The sequence below is a fragment of the Barbus barbus genome (assembly GCF_936440315.1).
Source record: "Barbus barbus genome assembly, chromosome: 14".
Classification (NCBI taxonomy): Eukaryota; Metazoa; Chordata; class Actinopteri; order Cypriniformes; family Cyprinidae; genus Barbus; species Barbus barbus.
Genome location: NC_136742.1, coordinates 11,575,397 through 11,588,117, shown reverse-complemented (window position 1 = coordinate 11,588,117; position 12,721 = coordinate 11,575,397). Strand labels below are relative to the sequence as shown.

At 37.6% G+C, this 12,721-nt stretch overlaps 1 protein-coding gene across 1 annotated transcript in view; it reads right to left on the bottom strand.

Moving 5' to 3' along the window:
• The window catches only part of LOC306880456 (disabled homolog 1-like), a gene marked incomplete at its 3' end in the record, with an annotated part of 161,405 nt that overhangs the window by 39,650 nt on the left and 109,034 nt on the right, over positions 1-12,721 (bottom strand). The window lies entirely within an intron of this gene.

Sequence of the window (12,721 nt, the reverse complement as noted above, 5' to 3'; positions counted from 1 at the left end):
GCTACATATACTACCATTCAAAAGTTTTTTGGTCAGATGTATTTAAAATGTAATGTAATTTATTTTGTTATGTTTTAAAAGAAGTCACATTAATGCTTCCCAAGGCAGCATTTACTTTATCAAAATACAGTAAAAACATAAATATTGTGAAGTCTTATTACAATTTAAAATAACTGTTTTCTATTTTATTATATATATTATCATTATAATATATATATATATATATATATATATATATATATATATATACACTCACCGGCCGCTTTATTTGGTACACCTGTTCAATTGCTTGGTAACACAAATTGCTAATCAGCCAATCACATGGCAGCAACTCAATGCATTTAGCCATCTAGATGTGGTGAAGACGACCTGCTGAAGTTCAAACCGAGCATCAGAATGGGGAAGAAATGCGATTTAAGTGACTCTGAACATGGAATGGTTGTTGGTGCCAGACAGGCTGGTCTGCGTATTTCAAAAACTGCTGATCTACTGGGATTTTCACGCACAGCCATCTCTAGGGTTTACAGAGAATGATCCGAAAAAGAGAAAATATCCAGTGAGACGAAAATGCCTTGTTGATGTCAGAGGTCAGAGGAGAATGGGCCGACTGGTTAGAGATGATAGAAAGGCAACAGTAACTCAAATAACCACTCGTTGCAACCAAGGTATGCAGAATACCATCTCTGAACGCAGAACACGTCGAACCCTGAAGCAGATGGGCTACAGCAGCAGAAGACCACACCGGGTGCCGCTCCTGTCAGCTAAGAACAGGAAACAGAGGCTACAATTTGCACAGGCTCACCAAAATTGTACAATAGAAGATTGGAAAAACATTGCCTGGTCTGATAAGTCTCGATTTCTTCTGCAACATTCAGAGGGTAGGGTCAGAATTTGGGGTAAAGAACATGAAAGCATGGATCCATCCTGCGGTCCAGGCTGGTGGTGGTGATGTAATGGTGTGGGGGATATTTTCTTGGCACACTTTGGGCCCCTTAGTACCAATTGAGCATCGTTTAAACGCCACAGCCTACCTGCGTATTGTTGCTAACCATGTCCATCCCTTTATGACTACAGTGTACCCATCTTCTGATGGCTACTGCCAGCAGGATAATGCACCATGTCACAAAGCTCAAATCATCTCAGACTGGTTTCTTGAACATGACAATGAGTTCACTTTACTCAAATGACCTCCACAGTCACCAGATCTCAATCCAATAGAGCACCTTTGGGATGTGGTGGAACGGGAGATTTGCATCATGGATGTGCAGCCGACAAATCTGCAGCAACTGCGTGATGCTATCATGTCAATATGGACCAAAATCTCTGATGAATGTTTCCAACACCTTGTTGAATCTATGCCACGAAGAATTAAGGCAGTTCTGAAGGCAAAGGGGGGTCCAACCCGGTACTAGCAAGGTGTACCTAATAAAGTGGCCGGTGAGTGTGTGTGTGTTATATATATATATATATATATATATATATATATATATATATATATATATATACACACACACACACACCCACATACATACGTAGGTACGAATAAAGCTGAATTTTCATGCTCAAAATGCTGATTTGATGCTCAATAAATATATAAATACAAATTTTTATGTTAATGTTCATTTTTTAACTTAATGTTCATTTTGGACCCTGCATGTAATGTGTTATGCCTGTATATACAGTTTCTCATGAAGTGGGAAAATATTTAATTCATACCCTAAGAAACACCAAGCTGATCCTGTCCTATGTGTCGTTATGTGTGAGTGGTAAACAAAATAAGAAAGTCAAGAGAGAGAGCGAGAGAGAAAGGTGAGAAGAAGCTGAGCACACATACAAAGTGACAGCGGTAGGATTGGGCATGTAGCGACGCACTAATTGTTCAATATTTCATTCTCTAAACACAAACTCGCATCTGCTGCCTTGAAGCCTGTCCAAAAAGTAAAACCGGAGAAAAGCGGCTCATCATCCATTTATCATAAGCGAGGGGAGGGAAGGAGGAGGAAAAACACATTTTTCTGTCTCCTTTACTTGTTTAGAGGTGAAAACAGACATAAGAGAAGAAGAATTACAGATTGAATAACCAACCTTGCAAGGTCTCATTCAAAGAGTGACTTGTGAAGGTAATTTTTCAGAGTCAGAAATGATAGATATGCCATAAAGAAATGTATGATCACCCCTCCACCCTCATAGCCTTATAAGTCAATAAAGTTCTACTGAGATTTGTCTATTCAGGAGTATCTATAAGCAGCCTTCGCTATCTAAACTGCTTTCCTGTGATGTAATATTAAGCTTTCATAATGTACCTCTTTACTGTGAAGTTGCTTGCGTTTAAATATTTACTCTTTGATCCAAAATCTCCAGCCTTCAGACGAGCCACTCACAGCCCGTTTAAAGACTGCCTGATATGGCACACAAAACTGGAAAGCACTTTCTGGATCTGGCAAGCTCTAATCTGATTGGCTGACTCTACACAACCTCCGACAATAAGGGCACATAGTTGTTTTATCGGTCCACCTGGAAATCAGGTCATGGTTACAAAAGTACCAGAGTTTTTGAGCATAAAATAATCAAGAGATATAGCAAATCTCTGCAGGATATTTATAAGTAGTTTGAAGAAATAGTTTGAGTAGCAAGTAACAAGATGTCTATTAGAAAAACTGTATATTTTTCTTTGGTTTCTATTAAATATATTCTACTCATGACAGTCCCACAGATGTGGTGTCATTTTCATCACAACAGACTATCTGGCCCAACCAACACTGTCACTGAATGGAAGCTGAATCGAGTGTAAATTTAAAGCAGTCAGCTCAACAGAGATCAGCTTAGAGCTTTGCTGCAGTAAAATGCCCCACCGCTTTTGAAGTCTACAGATCTGTTCTGTCAAGCCAGCCACGAGCACATCCTTTACAGTGTCTGAAGTCAATACTCGACCGTATGAACCTGAACCGTGAGAGAGCGAGACATGCCGATGAATTTGTACGTTAATGTGAGTGTGGTTTGTTGTAAATCACAGAAAGCTCCAATTCTGGTGTCACCATGAGGTGGATTGATGTCTAAAGAGCAGAGGAGTAGCTGAACTCAACATCAGACACACACAGAGTAAATCGTAAATGCAGATTGGACTGATCCTCAACAATTCTGATCAACAAAACGTCCTTTAGTCACTTCCGTTGTGCTGTACATGTCTGAATATATGCATGTGTGAATGACTGCAGTGGCCATGGTAGGAAATAACTCTCAACCCTTTAACCTTCATATTCCTCAGCCACCGTTATCTCATTAATGAGTTTAGCATGATTTATCACCCTTCCTCCTCACATCTCTCTCTGTCTTTCTCCTTTCAATACCCTCATCTAATGCATCCTGTCCTCCTCTCAACCATGCTATCATGTTCTCTCTTCTTAGCTTTTCTGTTCCATAATCTCTCATTTGGTCTTTGTAATTCCTATTCGGCTACTTCGCTAAAAATAAAACATTTAAATAAAAATATTTTATAGTTACACATTTATTAATATTATTGATATGTGTGTGTATTTGTTCTGTCGTCTTCCAATATTATTTTTAATATTGTTATTGAGTAAGTTTTTTACTCAAATGCTCACCAATGCTGAGAGAGGAAAAACAACAACAACAGTGATGTTGTGAAATTTGCATATTAGAACGATTTCTGAATGATCATGTGACATCGAAGACAAAAAAATTCAGCTTTGCCATCATAGGAATAAACTACATTTTAAAATATATTTAAAAAGCTAATAAAATAAAAACTGTTATTTTCAATTGTGATAATATTTTACGATATTACTGTTTTTTTTTTTTGCCATAGTGAACAAATAAGATAAAATAAAATAAAAATGATTTCTTATTATTAAAAAGCTTCATAATGAATTTACTATCCCCACGCATGCTAAAATAAAATACAATTTAATTTCTTTATTTATATTAATACATAACGTATATACTGTAACAAGCAATTATTTACAGCAATCTACCACCATCAAATATTTTTTGCTTGATTTTCATCTAGGCAAACTGTTTGGGTTATTTGCAGTGCTAATGTGCCAGACAAACAGCGCTGTGGGACTTTCTAGTCACAGCATGCCTAAAAACCTTCAGGTAGTTCCACACTCACGCAGATACACACACACTCATATAACGGCAGACTAGAGTTGTCAAGATACAAAAAATTTAATGCTCGCTAATAGTACCACTGAAAGGCACAAGTACTAATTACGCTAACAGGCGGGTACCAATTGAGTTAGTACTCCATACTACCAGTACTATAGATAAAATGACATTGCTGTTATTTTAGTATTGACTCGTTCGAAAAGTACCACTACTTTTTGACCTTGCTATCACAGATAAATACAAACTCCTAATACACAACATGAAATAGCATGATTAAAGTTATTCTAGATGTTCCATGTCACCGTGTAGGAGTCCGATCATATTAAAACACACGCTTGGCGGGGGAGAATATGTCCGTATTTAATCATCTCAGTGTGGGAGCTAGACAAGGAGACACGGTGTCATTATTCCCATCAACCTGCCCTGACTCGGCCTCCCCACCCCCCACCCCCCTAACCTGCTGTTGCAATGGCGCCAGGTATCCACTAATTAGCAGCTGCCATAGCAATGATGAGTATTCCAGGTCGTGGATTAGAGAGAAAGAGCGAGAGAAACTACCCAACTATATAGCAACTGGGCCTGAGAGAGGGATAATTAGTAAGGAGAGAACTGAGTTTAATCAAAAATGCCACCGGTGCCAGCACACACACATATACATATGCACAAACACACCCACACACACTCGATCAAGGGTGGACAAGCTAGCGGGTGGGCAGCCAAAATGACTCCTCTGAGAGCAGGATTGGAAAGGAACTTCAGAAATGAGTCGCCCATAGACGCCTCTGGGAAAACGTAGCATATGGGCAGGAAAAGAGAGGCAGAGACACTAGGTGCAGAGACTAATAACTCTTGACAGCGCAAAACGGACTTGAAATGCCATGTGAATTAAGAATTTTATCTCATGCTATTAGCGCCAACTTACTATATACTGTAGCAGCAAGAGATCTGGGACTCTTCTTAGTGAAATATATCATCAAAATATAAAAAATGCGTACCTTTTAATCCGTTCTAACAAATTACAAATAGTATTATTGTTATTATTATATATATATAATGTATGACTCAGAGAACACAGAATATATATTTTTTTTGTTATTTTATTTAGTTTTATTTTATGAACCACACCACATTAATGCATTCAATTCACGAGCCCTACTTTTTTTATTATTATATTTTGATAAAGAACACTTAGCTCATTTTACTAGCCCTTACTCCATGTTCTTTCTACGCACACACACACAGACACACACACTTATTCTGTTTAATGATATTAGAGTAAGTGGAACAGATATAGTCATTTAGATCAACAGCTGCTTTTTGCATGCATTAGACCACTTTATTGGATGGGTCAGATCTCATTTCCATGCAAATCAGCGGCACAGAATCAAAGATGACTCTCCCTGGATACTATGTGTGATATATGAAGACTGAATCTGGAAACCAAATTGGACATCTTAGGCACATTAGAAATGAGAGAGGCTGGAGTCATTTTGGGAAATCACTTTTCTGTGGATTCACAAATCACACAGTATATAAGTATATTTGCAAAATACGTTTTGAGGGGGAGAGAGAACATACAGCAGGTATGTTATTTCTAGAAATATACTTAGTCACTCACTCAAAGTCTCAGTCAGCATTGCATGTTTAATTTGTGAAGAAAACACAAAGTCTCACAAAGCATTGCAACATGCTCAGTGGAAGCAAAAAAAAAAAATCAATAAATCTATCCAAGATGGCAGATGAAGCTGGAAAGATGTTGAAAATATATACTTGCAATTCATTTAACACTGAAAAATGCTAAATGGCTAAAAATAGTTAGCAACAGTTAACAAAGGGGAAGTAGGGAAGTATGCATATTAGGATGCAGCCAATCAAATCAAATGTTGAGTTGTTTGCTAAGTAGGGCATACCAAATCATTCACTTAGGAATTTCCAGTTCAGCCAGGACACTTCCTCTGACGGTGGTTGCTCATGTAGGCAGAAGATAGCAAGACGGCTCACTTGGTTTTGAAACCGAGCCGAGCAACTGTCACTAAAATGAATAGGAATGCTAATGAATAGCTTTCTTTAGGTATTATAGGCTTTCCTGGTGTAAACAGGCCTGCAGTCCTAACTGAGGAGGAGTTTGGAGGTGGCAGTGGGCTGGAGGCCCCCCTGTTTTCTGCTTCCGCTCTGGTCTCCCTCTTTGTGGGAGAGTTAATAATACTGGAGAGTGGCTGGTCTTGGCAGGCCTTCAGACAGCAGGACAACAATACGATTAGCCGAGTCACAGTACTGCACACAGCCATCCACTGAGTCACCATAATGAAATCAGGAAGCAGCTCCTCTTCATCAGAGGAGGGCCTGGAGGGGAGAGCCAATGCCAAGGAGGAAAAGAGTGAAGGAGGAAGGGGAGGACAGGCAGATGAAGCTGGAACAACCACACAAAGAGGACAGTGAGGAAAGCTGCTGAATCCTAAAGAGGCTGTCCAGTGCTTTCTGTCTCACTCTCTTCTTCTGTCTCCATCTTTCTGTCTCTGGTTTGCTCATCCTTTTTCTTTAAAGTAAAATTTTGTGTTGTACAGTCGCAGTCTTCAGTTATAAGGTATAAGCATGCAATCAAATATATAAAGTCAGTCCCATATATATTTGGACACTGACACAATTTTCATAATTTTGGCTCTGTATGCCACCAGAATAGAATTATAATGAAACAGTCAAGATGAAATTTAAGTGCAGACGTTAAGTTTTAATTCAAGGGGTTGAACAAAAATATCACATTAAAAGCTTAGGAATTACACCCATTTTTATACACAGTCCCCTGATTTTCAGGGGCTCAAATGTAATTGTACAAATAAATACAATCATAAATAAAATGTTTATTTTTGGTATTTTTATTTAGAATCCTTTGCAGGCAACGACTGTCTTAAGTCTGGAACTCATGGACATCACCAGAGACTGGTTTTCCTCCTTTGTGATACTTTGTGATAATTAAGAATATATTGCCACAAATAATTGGTTTGTGGCTACGTTTTATTTATTCATTCTCTCTCTCATTTTATAAAAGTTAAATTGTGGCGATCATATCCTTTTTTTTTCCCTGCATGCATTTCATGTGTCATAGATATGTGAATGAATTTTTTTTTTTTATAAAAATGCAAAACAGATGCATTTCCACTGGAGGTCTCAGATGTTTGTAGCCCATTGTATGCCTTCTGTAAATGAGATGAAGATAGAGAGATAAAGGCAAAAATACAACAACAAAAACTAAAATGTGAAGTGACATTCAGCAAAGTATGGTGACCCATACTCGGAATTCGTGCTCTGCATTTAACCCATCCAACGTGCACACACACACAGCAGTGAACACACACACAGACAGTGAACACTGCAGCGCCCGGGGAGCAGTTGGGGGTTCGGTGCCTTGCTCAAGGGCACCTCAGTCGTGGTATTGAGGGTGGAGAGAGCGCTGGACATTCACTCCCCCCACCTACAATTCCTGCCGGCCGGAGACTCGAACCCACAACCTTCGGATTACAAGTCCGACTCTCTAACCGTTAGGCCACGACTTCCCCTGTTTCATCCCCTAAAATGATCTTTTTGAAGTCCTTGCTTCAAATGCTCTGATGGCAAATTGCTCTGATGGCATCCACACATTTATGTGCACAACGCTGAAAATTCAGCTTTGGCAGGAAAAAATAAGACATGAAAGTGGAAGTGGAATGAAATAAAATGAGCTAAAGAAAGAAAGAGAGAAAAAGAAAGAGGTAAGGATATGAAGTATAGCTTAGTCTAAAGCAGTAGACAGCACATCTAAAGTCTAATGACTTCCAGCACAGCCACTATACGACATGGTCCAGTCAACTTACCTTATAAACCATCAATGTGATCAACAACCCAGAGTGCAGTTCTCTCTCTCACACACACACACTACCCTCTATTACTCTATAACATCTCTAAACCCAGTGAGAACCACTGCAAACACCATAAGACCCAGTAATAGAGAGGACAGAGCATCAATCTGGCTCACTGCATTGGCACAGTCTCAGGGTCTAAATTAAACACTCACCAGAGTAAGAAGTAAGAATGATAGTGTGACCCTCAGATTTACAGGGACAGTTCACTCAAAAATTAAAATTCTTTCATCATTTACCCTTACGCTATTCAGAAACTGTATAACTTTCCCTCTTCTTTGAAATATAAAAGATTGAGAAACGCTCAGTGTTTTATTGTCTAAATAGTGGAATTCAGTTGTCACCAAAGTGGTTTGGTTACCAACTTCATTCAAAATATAGTTTTTTTTTTTCTAAAGAAAAAAGAAATGCATACGGATTTGGAACAACAAGAGGATGAGTAAATAATGACATCATTTTTTTTTTTTTTTATATTTTTTTTTTTAGCAAACTATTCCATTAAGTGAAGCATTTTTAGAGGTCAGGTTTAAGTTGTTTAATACAATCCTGAAAATGAATGAAAATTAATTAACTATCTAAGAGCACATTTACTACCAAAACGAAATTCAGTTCAATAGCTGGCAACAAATATACAGTATAGACATCTGACATGTGATAAAATGTCATTGCTGTACTATATTCAGAGCTAAACCAACAGCAGCACAACAAGATAAATGTTGTAGTGATGCAATTGTTGTCTGATAATTAAACACATACACACTCAGACAGATACACACTCACAAAAGAGAGTAAAAGGTCATGGTGCTAATACATCAGACGCATCAATGACAGATTAAAACCTTGTCATGCAGGTCACCTCCTGGCGCCATGACAACAGAGCACACTGTGCTCACATAGTAACCTCTCATTTATCACCGGCACTCATCAGTAAAACACAGAACCCTGAACAGAGATTCAGCAGCCACACTGGCAACACGTATGAAAAAGTGGGTACAGATCTGGAAACCAATCCTAATTTGGCACTTTATTAATTTAGATAAATTGTCTTATTCTGGCTCTTATTTATCTTCTTAAACATGACATATGACAACATTGGGCCTCTCTGTTGTCCCCAACAGTTCAAGCATTGTTACTGCAGTTGACCGGTGTGTTTTAAAGGTCCCATGAAATCAAAATGTAACTTTTTTGGGTGTTAGTATAAATATGTTAGTCTTAAGGTTATCTGTATGCCAGTGAGCTCCAAAACAGTGACAAAATTTGCATTTAGAAGATATAAGCGTTCAAAGCCTGCAGTTCGTCACTTCCACCAAAACAGCTCAACGATTTTTTTGATGTCACATTGTACTTCATGTTCTCATCAAACTTTCTGTCCAATCAAATGCTCTCTAGAATCCGAAGCGCCCGCTCCTACACTATATAGGGGACAGGGAACGATTCAGACAGAGTTAATATGCTTTCCATTGAGGAAAAAAAAGAAGTCTGGTTTCGCGCTGTCACGCTAACCAGAGACGTGATAGCCCCAAGCGGATCACATGTGCGAGTCGGCGCAGACCATAAAAAGTATCGGACCTATTTGAATTCTACACAGAATGCTATATTTCATAGCAATATGGATGAGATTGTGGCTGTCATACCCTGTCAAATGCGGCTTAATGGAGCTCAACGGCTCTGAACGGCTTTAGCCCGAGCAGTGATATAAACGAACGCTATTGCCTATTTAAAAAAAGGGCGGGGCTGCTTGATATGTCCCGCCCTGTCTTCCTGTTTCAGTTAAAATGACGTCAACACATAGAATAACGCTGCATGTTTCAAAGCATTTCAGGGGACCTTTAATTTATTCCAAAGAGAAATCCAAAGCCACAGCTGGTCATGTGATCTCTTATAATTAGTGTAAAACTTTTTTTTTTAAGTGGAAATTTTACCTTTTTGTTTGTTTTGCTAACTGATACAACAATAATATGAACTTCATACTGACACCTACTGATGTGGTGTAGCATTATGCAAAACCTTTAATTTAAGCGGCAAGTGTCTTATGTAGAAAAAAACACAGCTGGTCACATGATTTCATTATGGCAGCCACCATGAAGGGGTGACCCAACTTATGTAGAATAAAACTGCTTTTTCAAGGTTTTATTTCCATAAGTCTAAAAGTTATTTTAATTTCCTTTAGATGCAACCCTTTTTTTGTGAAAAGTGTTCCCTTTTGCTTGTTTTACTAATTGTTACAACTTTATACTGACATCTAATGGTGTGGATGCATCATTACACACAAGGTTGAAAATATGGTCGAGTGCTCCTAATAAGGATGTTAAAGAGGACATCGGATGCAAAATTCACTTTTACATGGTATATGCATGCAAATGTGTGTTAGCAGTATGTGGACGCAACCACGCTACAATGATAAAAATCCATTCACTACTTTTTTTAATACCCAAAAAACCTAAACCTAGTGGATTCATTTTGTTTTTGATGGTAATGCGCCACCAAATACACTTAAATTCGTTTATGTCTGTGCAAATCATTTTACTCCAGACTACTTTCTAAACGAGGGACAATTCAAGGCAGGTTTTGGTAAAAAGTTCAAACTCAATGGATCACCCACTATTCCTGAAGAAGCAAGTCTTACGTAGAAGATAGGGGCGGGGTATTTAAAGAGACATGCACTGAAACGGCTCGCTGTGAACAGAGCTGTTTTTGACAAGGTAAAAGGGTTTTGTTTAACATGACCATTGGGGAATTTTAACCAAAGTATGTTGCAGACATTTCATGAAGACCTTAAAGAATCATACCAACTTGAGGAAAATGGGCATCCGATGTCCCCAAATGTAAAAAAAGAAGAAATACATGACAATATAATCAAAAACAAATAATTACAACTGAATTAAAATGATAAATTATGCTATTTACATTTCTGTGAAATGCTGAAAATAATAATAATAATAAAAAACACTGTGGGATTTGCTTCATCTTAAAAAAAAAAAAAGAAGGTCCAAGCTCGTTTCAAACCAAAAGAGCTCAATGGCAATTCGCAACAAGAAAGAAAGAGGCAAATCAATAACTGTCAAAAAGTGAACTCCTCTTCTGTGGAAGAGCACTTAGGCGTACGTGATCCGGTCTGATACTTCATAAATAAGCATTATTCCCTCTGTTTATAACTAGCTCAGGTGTGATTCACTAGCTGTTATTGCCATTTACTATCCATCAAGATGGTGCAAGGCCCTGCAGATGGGTCTTGTAAAGCTACCATCGTTCTATTCTAAGAAGTCTGTTCAATTAGGCTTCTCTGATTTCCCCAGAGAGCGCTCCTCTCTTTAAAACGCATCATTAACACAGGCTTACCTCTCCCAAAGGACGGCCTCACCCCCACCCGACGCAGAGCAGACTCAAGCCTGCTTACAGCAACCGCATGCTTACACACACAAACCATCTTTTGCCATCGACCCAAACTTTTGAGGCCTAGAAGATGAGGGCCTCTTGAAGAGACTATAAACTAGATATCCACAAACAGAATTGTATATTCCACTTTGATTTCTGAGTTATGTTTGTGAAATAACTGATACTTATTATTTTTGTGCATACAGAAATTAAGGCCTGTACACATTTCATCTGGTCACAGACAGATGATGTGGTGCAATTAAATGAAAGATTTTTTAACACTGGTTTATTGTGGTATAAATGACTATATTTAAAAATGATGTACACTCTAGTAATTCTAACTGTATTTTTGCCATATAAATATTTTTAAAAGAGTATTTCAGCATTTAAAAAAAAAAATGTTTTTTGTAAGTTAAGACTTACAAAAACTTTCCCTTACTTCTTACCCTAAACAATAACCAATAATATTTTTTGCAATATATTTGAATGTTTAGCTAGAATACCATTTATTACTATTTATACATTGTATATTTTTAATTACACGTTGTGATATGAACAATCAGTCAGTAAACAGACTAAATAAAATTTCATAAATTGAAATATCTCACTGAGAGTTTTGGTTTCAACGTAACTGACTTGTAACAATAAATATAACTATAACTATACATTTTCAATAATCATTCTATGACGACAATTGGGAAAGTCCACACAACAAGAATGATACAGACGAATAATATTGTCGGAATCTCTTTCAAAACTATTTTTCCTTTCTTATAAACAATAAAAACATTGACATTCAATCAGAATCTACCTGTTTTTAATGAGCTTGAGTATTTAAAGAGACAGTACAACATAAAGTCAGCATGAGTTTATAATAAACAGAATGTTATTGTCTGTTGGTGTGAATGCTAATATAGTTATCGTTTTAGATGATATCTTATAGCTATAGTTCTAATAAGGCCTTTCGTCTGATACAAATCGCTAACTCACAAGCTAATTCAAGATCGTCCGGTATAATGAATCCTTTTGACTTACTCATTAAAAACAACCATTTCTTAAGAATCACCTGTGCTTGTTGTTGCAATTAACTCTCCCACTGAAGTTTTTACTAATGCCAACTGCTTTATAGCACTTTCCGCTGATCAATACATTGTTGAAAGGAAAAGTAAAAAATGTCAACTAGATACTAGCTACAATATATCTCCAAAGTAATGAAAAACACAAAATGCCCTTTTTGTAGATAAAACAAACAGAAACCAGGTTAGGCATCTGAGGTTTTGTATTTGTGGCTCAGACACTTGCTTCAAAGGATCATGGGTAGTGAC